Source organism: Pseudonaja textilis, chromosome 1 (genome assembly GCF_049901715.1).
Source record: "Pseudonaja textilis isolate UNSWEBS1 chromosome 1, rPseTex1.2, whole genome shotgun sequence".
NCBI classification, from domain to species: Eukaryota; Metazoa; Chordata; class Lepidosauria; order Squamata; family Elapidae; genus Pseudonaja; species Pseudonaja textilis.
This window is the reverse complement of record NC_141990.1, coordinates 30,544,757-30,563,769: the sequence shown is the minus strand read 5'-3', so window position 1 is coordinate 30,563,769 and position 19,013 is coordinate 30,544,757. Positions and strand designations below refer to the sequence as shown.

Sequence of the window (19,013 nt, the reverse complement as noted above, 5' to 3'; positions counted from 1 at the left end):
TATACTTAATAATGTTCACATTAAAATCATCTTTAATAACAAGTTTTTAATGGTCATATAGCAAGACTGGCCATACACTAACATTTCAGCAGCTACATCCAGCCCTGAAGCCCCAGGTTTGTTTACCCTCATAAGTTAGATCTGTATTCTTATCTATTGTCAGGGTTCCAAGTAATAGCCCCATAGAAAGCAGAACTCTGAAGCAGGTAGATTCCTCAAAGAACAGTTTTATTGGAGATATCATTTTGGCACAAACTGGTGAAACCTGACTCTGAAAGTTCCCATGGTTTTCACCTAATTAAAAAATGAAAGTTCCCTCTTCTCCCAAACAAACAGTCACATTGTCCAATCAAGGTGCTGTCTGGTTGCCTGGTTACTTCACCCCTCCCACTCCAGCCACCTGTTGGGATGTCCTTGGTTACCATAGGAAACTGTTTTGTTTTAGCTTCGAAACCCCCATCTAACAATGCTCCCACTCCCTGTCCCTTCTTCTCATTGTGATAACCCTGAAGCCTCCAAAATGGCCCCAGCCACAGTTGCTTCAAAGTTGGCATCTATTATAATGCAAGAGAGGACTGAGACTGAAAGAGTATGGATACCCAATTCATGAGCAGAAGTGAGATTTTAATAGGAACATAGAGGGCATTATAATGTGAGCCCAGCTATCCATGAATGGAACCTCCTTACTGGAATGATGTTTCCTTTCCATTATGCTTTGTCCTTTCTCTCACCCCAGAGAGACAAATTGCAGCAATGAATGGTATTGAAGAACCAGTTATTTTTCAGTCTGGTGGCAGAACTACATCTTCAGTGCTGACAGTGCTGACAAAAGATTTCTGTCCATCTGACAAAAGACAAGAGAAAGGCAAAGTGCATAATGTTCCAGGTGTCTTATGTCTTAATTCCTTGAATTATGCTATAATTGCATGATATGCAACAAATGCCATTTCCATTTTGGAGGAAGTACAAAGTCCCAAATGAACATGGAGTTCATTTACTATAGTGTTAAGATTTTTCATGGTATTGTCAGTTCATCATTTTCTTAAGGTTGATTTCATACAATTTCATAAAACAAAGGAAACAACATACACGTACAGAAATAGACACACTTTAGCTAAACCAAGAAGCATTTCCATATTTAATAATTCGAGTTTGGAACCAAGTCATATCAAAGAGCAAAATATTCAATATTGTTAATTCAGTTTTGCAAAATATATTCTTAATTTAAAAATGATTTTGCTCTGAGTATAGTGTAGTAATAAAGCAGTTATTGACCAGTTCTTATTGATTGTGCAGCCCCCGGGCAAAGAACACTGACCTTGCTCACTCTCTTATTGCTTACACTTTCCCTGGCCTTCTTCATCTATGCCCGCTCAATAATATTATTATGAATGTATATTTTTAGCAAAAACTCTCTGTTACGAGGTTAGGGCTTCCTAGTGATTTTACTTTTCTTTTTGTCATTTTCTGTAGTCTGGAGCAAAACTACCGGAAAAAGGTTACTGGACCATGGCACAGAGTCTATAAACAGAATCCAGCCATTTCAGCAGAATCCTGAGGACTTTTAATTTCAAGCCAGCCACAATGAATGAAAGAAGGATAGAGTTAATGTTACCTTTACTTGAATTTTATTCCTCCCTTACCATCACTCCCAAGAAATTAATGTTTTTTTTAAACACCTCTACCCATTTTATTTTATTGTCCCTTACACTTGGAACTATTTCCAGGAGTACTAGGGAATGGATGATGATGGTGATGATGGTGATTGATGGTCAGTTTCATCAATCTTTGCTACAACTATTATAGGACCTTTCACTGCTTGGGAAGGCCAAACCAAGAGGAAGACAGTGAGCTTCCAGGAAAAGGAGAAATCACAGGAAATCTACTTCTCACTTGAAGGATATTTGGGAGCAAAGGCCAAGGGAGACATCTCTGCCATGACCATTTATTTGTCCATCTACCAATCACTTTTATAATTTTCTGTCCTCTATTCAATTTTCCCACACTGTTCTGCACTGAGCTAAATCTTAAGCTCTAAATCATTATGGTGAAGTTAAAATAAAAGGTGGTTTACCAGGAATGTCACTACCACCATAAATCTACAATTTAAAAAAAATCCAAATGTCAGTGTTCATTGGTCCTGCCAGAGTATTTGGCACCAACAACTGCTTGATCTATAGGCATGATACATCAAAGAGTATTAGAGATCTGTTTTCAACTACTTTCTTACTTGCTCCACTCTCCTGTGGTTATTTGTGGAATTTAGTACAGATAGAAATGCATTCTTATTAACAAATTTCTTTTCAGGTATCCCTCAGATGTTAGAACTGTGGAATATCTTGCAAAATATGATGCATTGGCATTTACTCACTCTCACTCTAGTTTCAATATCAGCTAGACTTTTGTATGGAAAGCCATAACAGTTGCTGAATGCTCCTAGATGATTTTTGCATGAGTTCTTCTCTAATAATAACAATCATTATTGTATTGCATTGTTATTCCTGGCCACGAAAAGATTATGGCTGATATTGCTTGTTGAATAAAACAGTGTTAGATCTGATTGCATCTCTTGAATAGCAGAGTCTGTAATAAGTTGAAATGCCTTCAAAATGAAGACATGTGCAAGATGACATCACTATGCAAACTCTTCAATCATTTGCATCATAAGTTCTGATGTCATCAATATATTGCATTATTTCTCCTTTTCCGCTTCATGGTTGCTGTTGCTTTTGAGTTCTGTCTTTTGTTGTGTCTTCAGCTGGCTGAAGATAAAAGCTTATATGTGTTTAGCAGACATTTTAATCCTCCCTTTCTGGCTCACTCTCAGAGCTCTTACAGACAATCAGCCTTTCTGTCTCCCAACTCTTCTGAAACCAGTTTAAAATGCATCTGTGATTAATCTGAGTGGTTTTTATTACTTTTAGATCTTTTCAGACATCAAGAGTCTTGAGCACACTTTTAAGTTTGTAATCCTAGAGCTTAGACAGGACAGCCAGCCAGTCAGTGTTCACTCTATGTCTCATAAGTGACTGTAGTGAGAGCGCACAGTGTCCATTCATGTAGCAAAGAAAACTACCAACCAATCAAAGCTAACTTTCTCGCCAATCATTGAATATCTTCTGCCATTCCATAGATCTCTGGCTAAATTCACAACTATTCACGTTTTTCACAAAAATAAGATTGGTAATATTCCCTCATTTTCTGGACAGATTTCCATTCTCTTTCAAACTCCTAATTCTGGCATGCTAGCATTTAATTAACTAACCATAATAACATTCTGCTAAGGACCAATAGGATGGAGAAGGCAGGAATCCTATCCACTGAGAACACAGACCATTTCTTCAAGCCCAAGACAACAAAACATTATAATTTCTGAACAGCATTTCTCTTTCTGGTGATACCATATCCTTGGCTTAGGGATATATAAAAATTGTTCAATTCTGTACAATAATAGCAGTGGCTACAACCTCTGGCTACAATAATACTTAATCAATGGTGGGACTAATCTGACCTTATTATGCCTTCATCTAGAACAGTGGTCGCCAACTGGTGGGCTGTGGCCCACTGGTGGGCCACAAGAAAATTTTGGTGGGCCGCAGAGATATCTCACCCCCAGAGCACCCCCTCCCAAGCAATTAATCCAGGCTGTGCAGAAACACAAGTCTGTGCTGCCCACCTGGCCAGCGGGAACCCTCCCCACCCACTCACTCCTTACCCAGCAAATTTGCCTGCTAAATTGCTATTTTTCCTTTTTCTGACCATCACCTGCTCATCTGTTCTGCTGTGCCGGGAGATTTAGATTAGCTAGGAAGCAGGAAATGGTTGGATTTCTTGCTTTCTAGCTAGTCTTTAGATCTTCAGCTCTGCTTATAAGCACAGCCGAACCCCCCTTAGGACTGAAGGTTCTATTATTCAGTGCAGACTCATGGCAAGCAAATTTTATGTGACAGACTAAGCTAGCTGATGGCAGATAGATAGATCACTGAATGATTCTATGAGCAACTCAATCTGCCTGCCTGCTTTGCCTAATTTTGGATAAAAGTTGTTCTTTTTTTATAAAAAATTCAATATTTATATAAATATTTATAATATTTACATATAAGCCATGCCCAGCCAGTCACATGACCACCAAGCTACACCCACAAATTAGGCCACACCCACAGAACCTGTTAGTGGTCCCTGGGATTTAAAATTATGAGTTTGGTGGTCTCTGAGGACCAAAAGGTTGGCGACCCCTGATCTAGAACACCTTTAAATCATTTCCTAAACAAGAATGGAGAGACAATGCTGAAACAAGAGTGTCAAAGTGGGGACCTATCTAATCTTTGCAGGGATGATGTTCCACAAGGAGGGAACCATCATGGAAAAAGCCTTTCTTCTTGGTCCCGCTAGATAGATCTCCTTAGGAGAGGACATAGCATAGTGTGTCATTTATGGGCTGAGGTACACAGCTGGGTTTCATCAGCATATTGAAGATATCTTAGCCCATAGCTGTGAATGATTTCACTCAATGGCTTCATGTAACTGTTAAACAGAAGAGGAGAAAGTAGTGAGCCCTACAGGATATTTTAAAGCCAAGGACAAGGGTCACACCTCTCACTTCCTATCAGCAATTACTGTGAGCAATCACAGAGGAAAGAAGTGAACCAACACAAAACAGTGAAACCCTCCCCCACCCTCACTCCCAACCCCCAAAGTTACTCCAGAAGGATGTCGTGGTCAATGAACCTGCTCTGACATTTAAAAACAGCAGCCTAAAACCTAGACTACCATAGATCTGTGACCAGGTAAATGAAGTGGGTGCAAGAGAGCAGAACATGAGACCAATACTAAACATTGAGATGGTGTTCCCCATGAGTTGCCTCCTGCCATTTTCTGTTACCCAACACCACTAAAATACACTGCCCTGCTTGCTTTCCTTGCCAGCCCTTTCATCCCCCATTCTCAACATTATTTTATTCTATATAAAAGGAAAATCTCCTCCAAAGAGTCAAAGGCAGGGTGAGTCCAGCAGGCATTATAGCACTTGCTCTTAGTGTCTTCAAGCCACCACTCCTTTCCTCACTTCAGAAGAGAGGTCACATCCAACATCCCCTTATCCTCCAACACACTCACTCTCCATCCACTTGGAAAACAGTACCATGCCCAGTTGCTCTCACCAAGCAAGGAGCCACTCTCCACACATACACCAGCTCTCACCCAGAGGAAAGCGACAACCTCGCCTCATTTTTATCCAAATCTAACTATTACAATATGTGTTGGGGGGGGGAGTAAGGAATGCTTTTTGTTTTGGTTTGTTACATACTTGTTGTATAATTTGTTAAACTCTAATTAAAAAATAAGCAAATCAAGAACTCCAGGGCTTCTTTTGAATAAAACTGCAGGGTTTTAAACCTCTAAGGAGCAATTTTGTGCAAAAACAAATGAGCTCTCATACAAACTTCCTTATTTCTGTGGATCTTGACCTAGACCCAAGCGACCTAAATATTTGAAAGAAAATGCAGATGTATATACTATATATTTTTATCCTGCACTACTCTTTTCCAGACAATATTTCTTTTTTTACTCTCATCTTTTGAAAAAGAAAAAGAAAGGCATCCCTTTAAGTTGAACATTTTGCTGTTTTAATAATGATTAAAGGATGAATGATTCAGTTCCAGTGGTTTGATTGTCAGGACAATGGAATCAGAACAATGGAAGGTACCTTGTAGACCATCTACTGCAACCAATACTCTGTGCAATGTTTTTAATGCTGGTTGGTGCATAGTGGTAAAAAAAAATGTGGGTGAATGAGGTTAAAAGGCAATGTAAAGCCACACCTTCCAAGCTACAATTTAGGATTCTAATTTTGAAAACTAGTTTAAGCAGAAATCTTTTCAATCTTTCCAACACTTAATTGGAAACATTAATATAACATACAACAGAACTTGATCTGTTGCTGACAGATCTAAAAAACACATACAGTATTAAACCTGTTCTGAACATAGAAACAGGAGGCTAATATGACATGTCGCACAGCACATAGTTGGAAGCAAAACAGTTCTTCCTTATTCAGTGCAACCATTCTCATTTGGAACAGAGAAATCTCACTTAGTGTCTCTATCAGGGAGTGACTGTAGCAATCATACCAGATGGAAATGTCCAACGGTGTTAGCTATCTCTGGCAGAGAATGATTCGAATTAAACAAGACTTGAGCATTGAATCAGTCTGAGAAACCTAGCAGGTGGTGTAGAGCACTTCTGAACCACAAAAGAACTGGAATTTGATTAAATGGGCCAGAATCAAATCAAAACAAGCAGAGGTGTTTAAGACCAGAAGATGCATTGTCAAAATCAGCCAAAGCCTCCTAGGTTTAAGCTATTTTGTCTATCCATGCCACAGATAATGTAAAACCAGGAAGTTTGGGATTTTGGACCCTACCCTCCAATTACATCAACACTGTGGCTTTCAGAGACCTTACTTTTTTCTTTGCATGGATCCCTCAGCCATAAAAGGATTCCCTGTCTTTCTTCTTCATGGGTATCTGCCATTTCTGATCAGCTGACTACGCACCCAAGAAAGATTGAGGCTATGGCCTAGCTAGAATTCTCAATGGCTAAGATTCAGTTCACCAAAAGGCTGAAGCCCAACAGAAGTACAAGTGAAGTGCTACAATCTCATGGCTAGATGCCACAACTTAAGAACCATTCATAATTCCAATTATTTCACAAATGACTCACGGATTGTCCAAAGCAATTCATTAGCAGTGCATTAACCAGGATACACTTCAGGATTTATGAACTCATCCTAGTAACACATAGGTAGCAATGTACAAATCCAGTTGGCATTTGAAATCCACATCTTCCATGTTTTGGAATGTTTGTATTTTTAATTCCATTTTGATTCTAATTTGTTCATCTCATCTGTAATCATCATTTCTCCCTTTTCTTATAAGGAGGCAGAAGCATATTTGCTGGGAAAGTCACATTTAGAGTTACCAGTATGTGTCTGTGAGTCTACATATATCAATTTTCTGTTGATAAATTCTTTTAAAAACCCAAATTGGTTTTCTGTTTTCAGTGAGTAAGGGTAGAAATAGCCTTTAGCAGCTATGTCAGTTTAGTTCATATTATTATGTCCAGATGTGCCAGCTGCAGCTAAGCATTATCTGTCTGATAGTGCTAAGCACTTTGCAGTAGGTCGCAGAGGTACAGCTTTCAACCAATAGATCTAATTGCAATCCTTTTATGTTCACAGTGATTGCAGGCTTTCCCTACATTGCAAACAAATAGTAATCAACTAAATCTGCTACCTCTAGGCAGTGATATTAAGCTATGAAATATTAACTATACTGTAATTATAGTTTTTAATTTTTTATTATTATTTTTGTTCTTAGAGGTGTGTGTGTGGTTATGCATATGTGTATATGTACTGTTTTAATGACTATAGGATGGGGTTCATGACTACTCAGCAGCAGAAAGACAATCTTCTGGTTCTCTTTTGTGTAATGAAAAACCGTGTTTATGCATGACATAGTTTATGTGGTCAAATGCAGTGTAAATACTGTGCACCTCTTCTGCTAGAGCAATACTGTATTAGCCACGTCTCCAATAATTTCCACCTCCAAATCTACATTTTTATGATACCATTATGCTAATACAAACCAAACTTATATCACACCCTGTGTCTAATCCACCCTGCAAATTAACCAATTTGTATTCCAGGGACTCTAACAAGCATTCTCTCTCTTGCGCAAAAATACACATATATACTATCACCCCCATAATATTCCTCAAATAAAGAAATACAAGGGGAAAGAATCCAAAATATTGTATGGAAAAGATACAATAAATCTGAAAACAAATAAAAAGGGAAGATTCAAGGACAGAAGCAGCCTCACCTGTAGGCAAATGCAAAATAGGACTTTTCAAACAGAAGATTTTGGTTAATTTTCCATTAAATATACTCAGCACTAACATGTGCAGTACATTACACCCATACACAAGAAAGCTTGCACTTATATGTAAGTGTCAAACACAAAGGGAAGATCCTGCATGCTTTCAGAAGAACAAAATGGCATCATAAAAAGTTGGACTGATCCTATAGAAGAATGTTCCCTGCCCTGTGGAACCGTTTTTGCTGCCAGAGATGAGGTCTCCCACTCTCTGGCCTTCCTGAAAGGTATGAAAACAAGGCTATGTTCAAGTGCACAAAGAAGCATGCAGCCATGGGGCTGGTTAATGCCCTGAAAGCCCTCAACTTGCCTTTTAGTTAATTTTTAATATTTTTTCCCTCTTTTTACATTTTATATACTGTTTTTTATGTTTTACTATTTTAATTGTACATAAAGAACTGTTACAAAATTTGTCTAGTCTGTTGAAAAGAAGGATTGGGGGTGAGAGGGGCTGCCATAAAGAAGAGGGGAGTCAACATATTTTCCAAAGCACCAGAAGGCAAGAAACAGCAGGTGGAAACTAATCAAGGAGAGAAATAACCTAGAACTAAGGATAAATTTCCTAACTGTGAGAACAATTAACCACTGGAAGAGGTTGCCTTCAGAAGTTGTTGGTGCTTTAAAAAAAGACTGGACAGCAACGAGAGAAGAATTTCTAACCTATCTTACATTTATTATCACAGGGGTGTGCTTTGGTCACATGACCACCATTTGGGTGCTTTGCAATTGGCTTGCAACAAGCAGACTTAATGAAGAAGGCAGCTGTAAAATCCTAAGTCATAATCATGTGATGTCTGACTTAGGGGCCACAGCACTTAGATGCAGAGTTACTGGTCTCAGTTTTGATCACTAAGCAAGGACTACCTGTATTTAATGTGGATATGGAACTGAAGCATAATGCCTGCCTTGAAAATGATGCTGCTGAACTGATGGAGTATCCCTTTAGGTGTAGATGTAAATACTGAGAGGGAGTGGGGGAATAGTTTTTTCAGAAAATGTTGTAGATAAGCTGTTTGACAACTCTTGCTTGGAATCCTTGGCCATTAGAAAAGTTCTCCATTACCTTTCAACTCCTCCCTCCCCAAAAATAAAGGAGACAACTTCCCTTTAACAGTGATAGCAAGACTGTTACTGAAAACACCAAATGAGAAGGTTTTAGTGAACCACGAGAAGCCATGAAGGCAACACATCTGTGGAAAGAAGATTGTAGAGTGAAAAGGCATATTGATATATCTAAATAAAGTCAGGATAGTCACCCATAATCAACGAGAATGTCTCCAAAGTTTCCTTCTCCTTAAATAATTTCTAAATGTATCTTTCATCACACTGAATGAGTATTGTTAGGAAAAGTTATGCGGGATAATTTTTATGCTTGATGGAAAAGTCCTAAAGTGTCTAAAACATATTTACTGTACAGTCCAATGGATGGTCCTTTGCGGGGGCTTCATAATTTTCACAGATGAGGCGGATGAAGAAAAGTAACAAACCCTTTTTCCAAAATTCAAGTTATTGCCTTTCCTGGTTCAGAGTAGATACAGGAGCAAGTTCTCCATCTACTTTGTTGGAAGTGGGTTATTACTATGCTCCAGGCCAAGTATTGAAAGAGGACAATGTTTCTCAGCTGAGCAGATGGCTTTTCTGTAACAGTATCCTATGGCAGCTGTCAGAGTGCAGTATCATATATAAATTCATTGTGATATCTGTCTTGGAGTTCCTTTGCATTTTTCTTTGCTTTGGGCTGTCAGATTTCACTCCAAAAATTGCAGTAAATCTTATCTGTCCAAGATTTCAGCCTTGCATTCAGTAACAATAGTAGCTTCAGAGTTCACAGTGTTATCCACAGGGAGTGTTAAAACAGGCAAGAAGTTCACATCAGCACTATCCAAGTTCCACCCTTTTTGTACATATTTCAATGACATATCAACAATAGAAAGAGATGGAGCTTTGATCATGCTGCTTTGATGGTCATCTTACCTATCCTGCTCTCCATTGCAGAATCACGATAAGTTGTTTTATTGCAACACAATACCTACATGCAGTTCACACCAATCAAAACTTCAATGGATGATTAAGTTCTAGAATTTCAATCTCAGGCATTCTTTTCTCAGTTTTCCAAGTCAATGGATATTTTGCCACTTGCTTCAAGATCACGAAAGACAGCTGCAGGTGGGTTACATTGATAGAGCAGAACATATAACAATAGGATTTCTATTAAGAACTTGGAGGTCTTCTACTCTAACCCCCTACTCAAGCAAGAGACTCTGTACCATTCTGAACACATTGATGAAACACCCAGAACTTTCAAAAGTAAGGTTTTCTACTGGTCAATTGTTCTCACTACAAAAAAATTCTCAATTCTAAGTTGGATCCTTAAGTATCTTCCACTCATTACTTCTTGTCTTGCCCTCAAATGCTTTGCAGAATAGATCAACAACTAATCTTTGTGACAGCCCCTCAAGTATTAGAATATTGTTATCATATCACACCCAATCCTTCTCTTCCTTAGACTAGACACGCCCAATTTCCTCACTTGTTCATTATAGGGTTTTTGTCTTCAGACTTCTTACCATCATTGTTGCTCTTCTCTGCACTTTTTCTAGGGTCTCAAAACTCTTTTTTGTATTTTGGTAAAAATACAAAATTACGCAGTATTCCAAGTATAATATAATCACTCTTTCCTTGCATGAGACTTGTTGGTTACTACTTTTCCACCTTTATATCAACCTATCATCTCAGTTGTATAAGATAGACTTTTAATTTCCACAGACTAATATTTCACAGCATTATTTCAGATTAAAAGAATGACTAGACCCCAAGCACTGTCAATACTTCTGGCCAAGGTCATTCTAACACAACATAAATTATAAACATAGCCCAATATATAACCTTACATAACTATTTTAATTTAGTTAGGATGAAGGGCTATTAAACCTGTATATTAGAACATGAAGGGGGGGATATTTAAAGTGATGTAGTTCAGAAATGTATTTCCACAGAACTTAATGAGGTGTGATGTTAGGAGATCTGTGAATGAATTATTATTAATATTTCATCTTTTGAAAAAAAAAGTCATAGAGATTGAAAAGGCTGAGGTGGGTGGTCATTTATATTTTTTCACAATTATGTTTTCACAATCTGGACTGTTATCTCAGATATGCCGTTAGTTCCATGAAATATCTCAAGGGTCTTATTTGGCTTAATATATGGAACAGTTCTTAACTTGATTAAGCTTTGCATTGTGATTCAAATTCTGTAAAAACCCCAAACCTGAAGTTTATATAGCAAGACATTTTTAAAAAAATCTTTTATAAGTCTCAGAGTAATTCATTCAAGTGAAGCTAAAATATAGAACTGATGTGTATGTAACCCAGGAAAGACAATCCCTGTTAGTCGAATTGGCAGAGGAAGTGAGTCTATGGCAAATCACATTAGTGCCACTAAGTTATATCACAGAACTGGGCTTCTACCTAATATCACCAATTTAAACAGATTTTTAAAGAGATAATTATGAAATTGCAACTAAAATAAATAGCAAACTAAAGGAAATAAGGGAGACAGATAAGGAGCAGATAGGTCTCTACCTCTGATAAATGAGTACAAATAAATGTATCTATTATACATTGTTTGAAATACTCAATACACACATTGTTGGATAGCACAGAATTCATTGGATAGACAAAATCCTCCCATTAATGTTATCTTCATTTTCTATATTCCTTTTACATTTTACCATGGAAATTGGAAAGTTTTGTAACTTCCTATCTTCACATCAAAGATTGCTTAGAGATACCTTATATCTTCAGAGAAGTACAGTAGGAGGAAAAGAAGACAGGGTTGCAAAAATATAATCTCACCAGCATCATATAGTTAAGAAATATTGTTGGGTGACCATTTGTGTGAAGCTGATTGCTTGCAAATCATTTGAAATTATTGCCTGCAATTTCCTCAGTAGATCCAGGATATGACACAGAAATAATGGTTGCCTCAGAGAATGAACTTGTTCAATGTTAAGGAGAAAAAAAGAAATCATGTTGAGTGAGTTGGCCATTTGAATTCAGAGGAAAAAGAAATAAGAAGATCTGAGGGTTTAAACAGAAGCAAGCACCCTTTAAACTCATGTTTTTCCTCTTTACTTCTTATCCTCACTCAACTCTAAACCAAATTAGCATTTTTATTCAGTGGTTATGTAGCAACTGATTTGTCCCAGTTATCTTTGCAAATCAGCAAACAAATATTCTGGTTGCCACCATAGAATAGAATTCTCTATTGGCCAAGTGTGATTGGACTTTGTCTTGGTGCAAATGCTTTAAGGGTACATTAAAAAAAAGATACATTTGTCAAGAGTCAAGAATCATAAGGTACAATATTTAATAATAGTCATATATCCCCAGAGTTCTCTTGACCAATAGAAAGAAAACACATTGTGTTGTTTTTGTAACTTTTCACCTCTCAGAAGTTGGGAGGACATCACAATATGAACTTGAAAATCAATTTTGTTATTTAGTTGACAGTTGAGAGGACTTTGCCATATAAGAATGATATATCAGCAATGATCAAAGAGCTAAGGATTCAAGTTTTGCCTTCAGTAATTTGTCCAGTTATTGCAATGTTTTTTAAAAAGTGAAGGAAGGTAGTTGCTTGTATGAAACAGATAACTGGACTTCTAAAATTATTATTAATTCCATTGGCAAGCTGGACTGTATGTTACTTGCAACTGAGCATTTTTAGAAGAGTCTGACTGTCTGGGTTAATTGTTTAATGCTTTTAGTTAGAATTAAACTTTGCACCTGCTCTGACAGTGATAAATTAAATGTGCCCTTTTCCCAATACCGCTGCCCTGTTTAAGTAGAGACCAAAGAGTGTATCTTTTGCTTTTTTCCCCAGCATTTAAATTTGTGCTATACTGCAGTGTAAACTGGCATAATCTGTCACCAGAGCTTGCACCAATTAAATTGATTGCTCTGGACTGAACTTCAAGACCTCCAATGTAAGCGTTAAAGGAAAAAAAATGGGCTGTTTTCAGCCCATTTTCCCATGTGGCACTTAGACATAGCTCAACAGTGGAAGGCTTTCAAGGTTCAAAAGAGTTTTATTTTCAAAAGAAAATGGGCATTGATCACTCACATTTAAAGGCAAAGATAATTCCCAAGCTTGAAGGGTTGGTTTTTGTGTTTAAGGTCTAAATCTCTTTCTTTAATCGGGGGAGGTGGGGGACAGTGTAACATAAAAGAAACAAAGAGATTAAGATAACAAAGGAGTTGCAAGCATCGAAGATGCACTGGCATCCTTTGAGCAAGTCACAGGCCAACAGACAACACTACCAGGATTCCAGTGAGTCCTTGATGCATTGGTTTTACCACCTGTAACAACAACATATCCTGTGTTTGTTTGGCAGTCTGGTATTATCACAGCATATCTTTAAGGTGAAAGCATTGGAATGAAATGTCATTTTGTTTAACCAGATGGGTGTCCACCATATTGACTGGAAAATCAACCCTTGAAATATGAAAACAGCAGTAACAATATAGGAAAACTCTTTCTCTACTACCAGCACAACATGATCCACACAGATTGATCCACCTGCCATGGTGACTGTCTAGGTCAAAACTTGTAGTACTTCTTACACAGACTTCCATTCACTTTGCAAGCCATCACTATTCTGATTTAAAATATGCTTTAAATTATTCCTCTCCACTTTTAGAAATGCATACTTAAAAAAACAAAACAAAGTACAAATATTTGGGCAAGAACTGAATTACTTATAATTATACTGCAGCTTATTTTTCACATTTCTTAAATAATTTAGCAGAGGAGGGCTTAAATATATGCAATTTTGTATTCATACAAGTTAACTTTAAAACAAAGAGAACAATGTAAATAAGTAGTAAAGTGAATTTTCACTATATTAAAATATATAATGACTAAATTTTAAAATAGAATGAAACAAAAATGATTGAATATAAGAAGGGACCAAGATAGATGGTGCTTCATATCTAAGGTCAGTAAAACAAAAAGGCACTATGTAAAATGATCCAAAGTGGAAGTTTCTCAATTTAGGTACCATTACTAAAGTTCTTTCTTCAGTAGCCCACAACTTCAAGGGCTTTTAGAGAAAGGCTTCTAATATCTTGGCTGACAGGCAAGTTCTTAAAGAAGAAAGCAGCTCTCCATTGGCACACCTGTGGCTTCCATCCAAGGCAGTATATTCCCTATTCTACTTCTCTCCCATTCTGACATCATCCAAAATAATGTAAATGTATTGCTTGACACTATCATCTTTCAGTTCCCCTCTTTGTGTAATTATTCACCACTTTGCATGGATAAGAAGAATTAATGCTGTCTCGTGCACTGTGAATCCAAATAGAAAGGTATGTTTGAGTGTTCATTCAGAGGGATGAAATGCCACAAAACTGGGAGCAGCATACTTGTCATGACCAAATTAGATTTTTCATATTATTCCTAGCTGTTAGCTGCCATGTTTTCTCCAAAATCCACTTAGGAATTGCATCATTTTGTATTATGCATTGTTTTCCTCAAATTTTGTGGGGTTGGAAAAATTCATTGATATTAATGCTATTGTTAATCTGTCCATGGCAGTGAAATCTTGAAAAATGAAAGAGTCATAAGTGGCATTCCAGGGAAGAGGAAGATTACACAATTGTAGGTGTTAATCAGTGCTAATGACCAGTCGGACACTTGCTTCCATAAAAATCTGTTTCTTCAATATATGCACTGGACTATCACAACTGCTTTAATTTTCAATAAACTGGAAACATTTCAGCTTCCTTTTTTTCTTTTTTGCTTATAGAAAAAAGTTCAATTTTTCATAGTTAAAGTTTAGCATAACAAAAAAGTTTAAATGAGAAGCTGTAACAACAAAGCAGAATCAGATCATGAGTATTGCCAACATTTATATCCTAAATATGATCTGATGTTATTGAATAGGCTGTCAATCAATTTTCTATTGTTCATGTTTTCAGAATGAATTGAGGTTGTGCAAGGGTATATCAACTGCAAAAAAAGAGGAATCTCCTGAGACAGTGTTGTTTCACCCAAAGTGATGCATTGTGTGCAACATGCAGATGGGATTTATTTGCACTCCACCTTCCCCCTTCCCAGCACATTCTGTCTATGAAGTAGAAAAGGGAGAGCTATTGCAAAATAAAATTTCATTCACAGTGAACTTCAGTAGCCTCAAATACCCCATCCTCAAAAAATTTCTAAGAAGTGAGTGAGAGTTAGATAATGCAAAGCATAATTTTATTAATAAAGGATAATATTTGTAGCTCAAAATTGAAATGAGGGGTCCTTGATATTCTCTGAGCTTGATTGTTTTCTTGCAGACATTTCATTACCCAAACTGGGTAATATCATCAGTGCTAGGACTGGTAGGACTAGCACTGATGATGTTACCTAATTCAGGTAATGAAACTTTTATAAGTCTCAGAGGAATTCATTCAAGTGAAGCTAAAACTATAGAACTGATGTGCATGAAACCCAGGAAAGACAAGTCCTGTTAGTTGAACTGGCAGAGGAAGTGAGTCTGTGGCAAATCACATTAGTGCCACTAAGTTATATCACAGAACTGGGCTTCTGCCTAATATCACTAATTTAAACAGATTTTTAAAGAGATAATTATGAAATTGCAACTAAAATAAATAGCAAACTAAAGGAAATAAGGGAGACAGATAAGGCACAGATAGGTCTCTACCTCTGCTAAATGAGTACAGATAAATGTATCTATTATCCATTGTTTGAAATACTCAATACACACATTACTGGACAACATAGAATTCATTGGATAGTCAAAATCCTCCCAAGCTCAGAGAGGAGCACCAAGGATCCCTCATAATTTAATTAGTTTACTATTGGTTCCTCAGCTCAACCCAAACAAATAGCCAAGAGATATTGCTGCTGAGGCTGAATCAGGATATTTTAATCCTATCTTTAATTCTACCATGGATGTTTAACATTGTGTTTAAAACTGTTGTTACACTATTGTTACTAACTAAAAGCCCTTTCGTATTATATCTGTATACAAGTTTAATAAACAAATCATAATTAATGTATAATACATTTGAGCATGTATAATGCTAAGCTATAAAAATTATAATGGCTAGATGTATTCATCATATTAATTAAGTCACTGACTGGATTGGTGTGATGTGTGAAACCTACCACTAACTACTTGACCAGTTGGCTGTTTAGCATGATTTAACAGTGAAGTTGCACAACAGCAGAAATCATGTGATACAGATTTAATATTTTAGCAGAATTCAAACTTAAGTGTAGCCAGTTACCCCTTAGATGCATCCCTAATTTTCACCCGTCCCATCAAATACCCATGCCTGTAGTAAAGAAAGGGAGAGAAGGGAATAGAGAGAGGTGAAGAAGTCATGCCAGTACATAATTGTGGTAAATTCATGATGACATGATTGTCATAATTTCAAAGTAGTTGCAGTTTGCTCCTGACATCTCTAATTCAATTTATGTTATGCAAGCAATTGGACTCATCTCTAAACAGTTACAAGAGATGGGATGGTTTTAGACCAGTGTTTCTCAACCTGGACATCCTTAAGATGTGTGGACTTCAATTCCCAGAATTCCCCAGACAGCACAGGTAATGTTAAATCTTAAAGTTGCTCAAGTTGAAAAACACTGTTTTAGACTGTGATGAGCAGTTAATGAGTATGTGAGGAGACAGGGTTCTCCACATATAAAGTTCTTCCTTAAACTGCTTATTCAGTGCATCCAGTTTTGTTTCATGAACAAAGCTATTCACATATTTGCACAGCATGTACGTAAAATTCATTTTCTTCCAGAGGAGTAAAATATGGTATAATAGCTTCACCCAGTTTTACATGGCTAATAAACTTAATACCTTCTGAAAGGATTTTGGCAAATCAAAGGATTTTCTCTTACCAGAATCTTCATAGCTGAAGCCAAGAAATTCTTTCAAGGCTCTGCCAGGTCCATTTGGCTATTCAAGATGTCATCTTCCAGTATATTTTTAGAAAAGATCTTTAAAAGTAATAAAAATGTTAGATGCTATTTTAATTCTCAGTTCAAATAAATCAATATTTCTTTCTTTAAAAAAAGAATTTCCTAACAAAATGAAATAAGCTCCAATTACTGTCTAGCAAAAGAGAATGCCTCAGCCAAAACCTACGCCTTTGCCTATATATTCATATATACTCAAAACAAAAAGCTGGCCATACATCCAGAAAAACAGTTTTGCTCCACATGGCTGTTGATTTTCAGCACAAGCCAACTTCATTTGCAAGGTATAGCACAGATCGCATGTGGCAGCTGTGTGGACAGAGGACAGATTTATGCAGGGTAATATTAATGGGCACAGGGAAAGTGTCCAGTTTTTAATTAGAAAAGGGCACTGTGCAGGCATTGGCTAGGGATGAAATATACAGGGAGAGAGGCATGCCAAACTCTGCCTTATTGATTCATGGACCAAAGGGGGGAGGTAGTATCAACCTGCTAATGCCTTCTGCAGATAAAGCCAAGGGCCAAGATTTTTTTTTAATTAAAAGCCTTCAGACTGCTGTATATGACAGTGTTTGAGAGGCAAGATTAATGGATTTAAGAGTCTATAGCAAAGTCTTTGGGAAAGGCCTCCAACTAAAAACAAGTTGAGGCATGGGGTGCTTCTAGTATGTTGCCAGCATCTTCTAGCAAACTGTTCCTTCATAGTAGCCCTTGTATGCCCATATTAATGAATGCCCTGGCCATGAGAATAATCATGTAAGATCTGTATTTGATATTTCAGATAGGGAGAAGAAATTTGTGATGGTGGCAAGGAGAGGATGACTTATAGTTCAAGTCTAACATCTTTTTTTTTAGGCAGATTAGTAATCTGAAGTATATAGAGCAATGCCTGGAATGCTCTACCCAACTCTGTTGTTACAGCCTCAAACCAGGGGTGGGATCCGACTGGTATAACTACCAGTTCAATGATTTTACATTTTACGTGCACATGCGTGCTTAGTGTATAAAAAATAAAAAAATATGTGAGTAGGGCAACAGCCTGTTACTACTAAAAAGTGCTCCAAAACCTGTTGCTTTCCAGAGTTGTTGTTCTTTCATGTAAGACCAGTAAGGTACCCAATGTTGTATTCTGCTACAGTAAGGAATTTGGAGTACTTAATGTAATTGGGAAGCTCAGATCATCTTAGTGAGGGCTACTTTGTCCCTGGATTAATAAGCAATAATACAAATGGGCCAGTCCAAGAAATGCCCCTTTGGACTGATTCGTGTTGTGTGTGACTCACTGGTGAATCCTAAATTTCAAATCCTGAAAGCCTAAATTTACTATCAGGAAATCCATTGGCAATGACAATGTTATTCATGGCATCTATCTCCAGCAAGACTGGAGAAAATATATCCCAACATGAATCCGGCATGCTGGAAATGTAATAAGAAAGAGGGTACTTTCTACCATATGTGGTGGTCTTGTTCAGAAGCCCAAAAATATCAGCTTAAAATAAAACAATGGTTGCAAGAAATTCTTAAGGTACAAATTGAGTTGAAACCTGAAATATTTCTGTTAGGAATACTCAAAAAGAAATATGAAAAAATTATATTACACATCTTAATGGCCACCAGAATATCCTACGCACAATGTTGGATACACATGTGTTTACCCCCTGCTGAACTGATTATTAAAAAAACTATGACCTGTGCTGAAATGGACAAACTGATCCTAATGTTAAATAACAAAGATGAGTCTGAATACTATAAAATTTGGGATATGTGGTATAATTGGATAAAATTAAGACAGATAGAAAATAAAGAAATTTAAGATAAGCAATTCATTGAAAATTCTATATATTCACATAATATTGTATGTATTTATAAATACGCACAAAAGATGGAAATGGGTGAAATGGATGTCACAGAACAGTTAATGTTAAGATTGTTTTTGTTTTGTTTTTAAAAGATGTAAAAGACCAATAAAGTTTATTTTTTTAAAAAGACAATGTTATTCAACTGGCTTTGAAACATCTAAATGTCTGTGCCTTGCTTACTTATAGGTGGCAAACTAGCAAATAAGAAACTGACCATATT

The 19,013-nt window shown here is 36.9% G+C and overlaps 1 long non-coding RNA gene across 1 annotated transcript in view; it reads right to left on the bottom strand.

Moving 5' to 3' along the window:
- Positions 1 to 662: 662 nt before the first annotated feature.
- Positions 663 to 19,013, bottom strand: part of LOC148127555 (uncharacterized) — a 42,976-nt gene continuing 24,625 nt past the window's right edge. Inside the window, exons 2-3 of the long non-coding RNA XR_015740957.1 lie at positions 16,857 to 16,955; positions 663 to 844 (exon numbers count right to left, since the gene is read on the bottom strand). This is a non-coding gene — a long non-coding RNA (uncharacterized LOC148127555). The remainder of the gene's footprint in view (positions 845 to 16,856; positions 16,956 to 19,013) is intronic.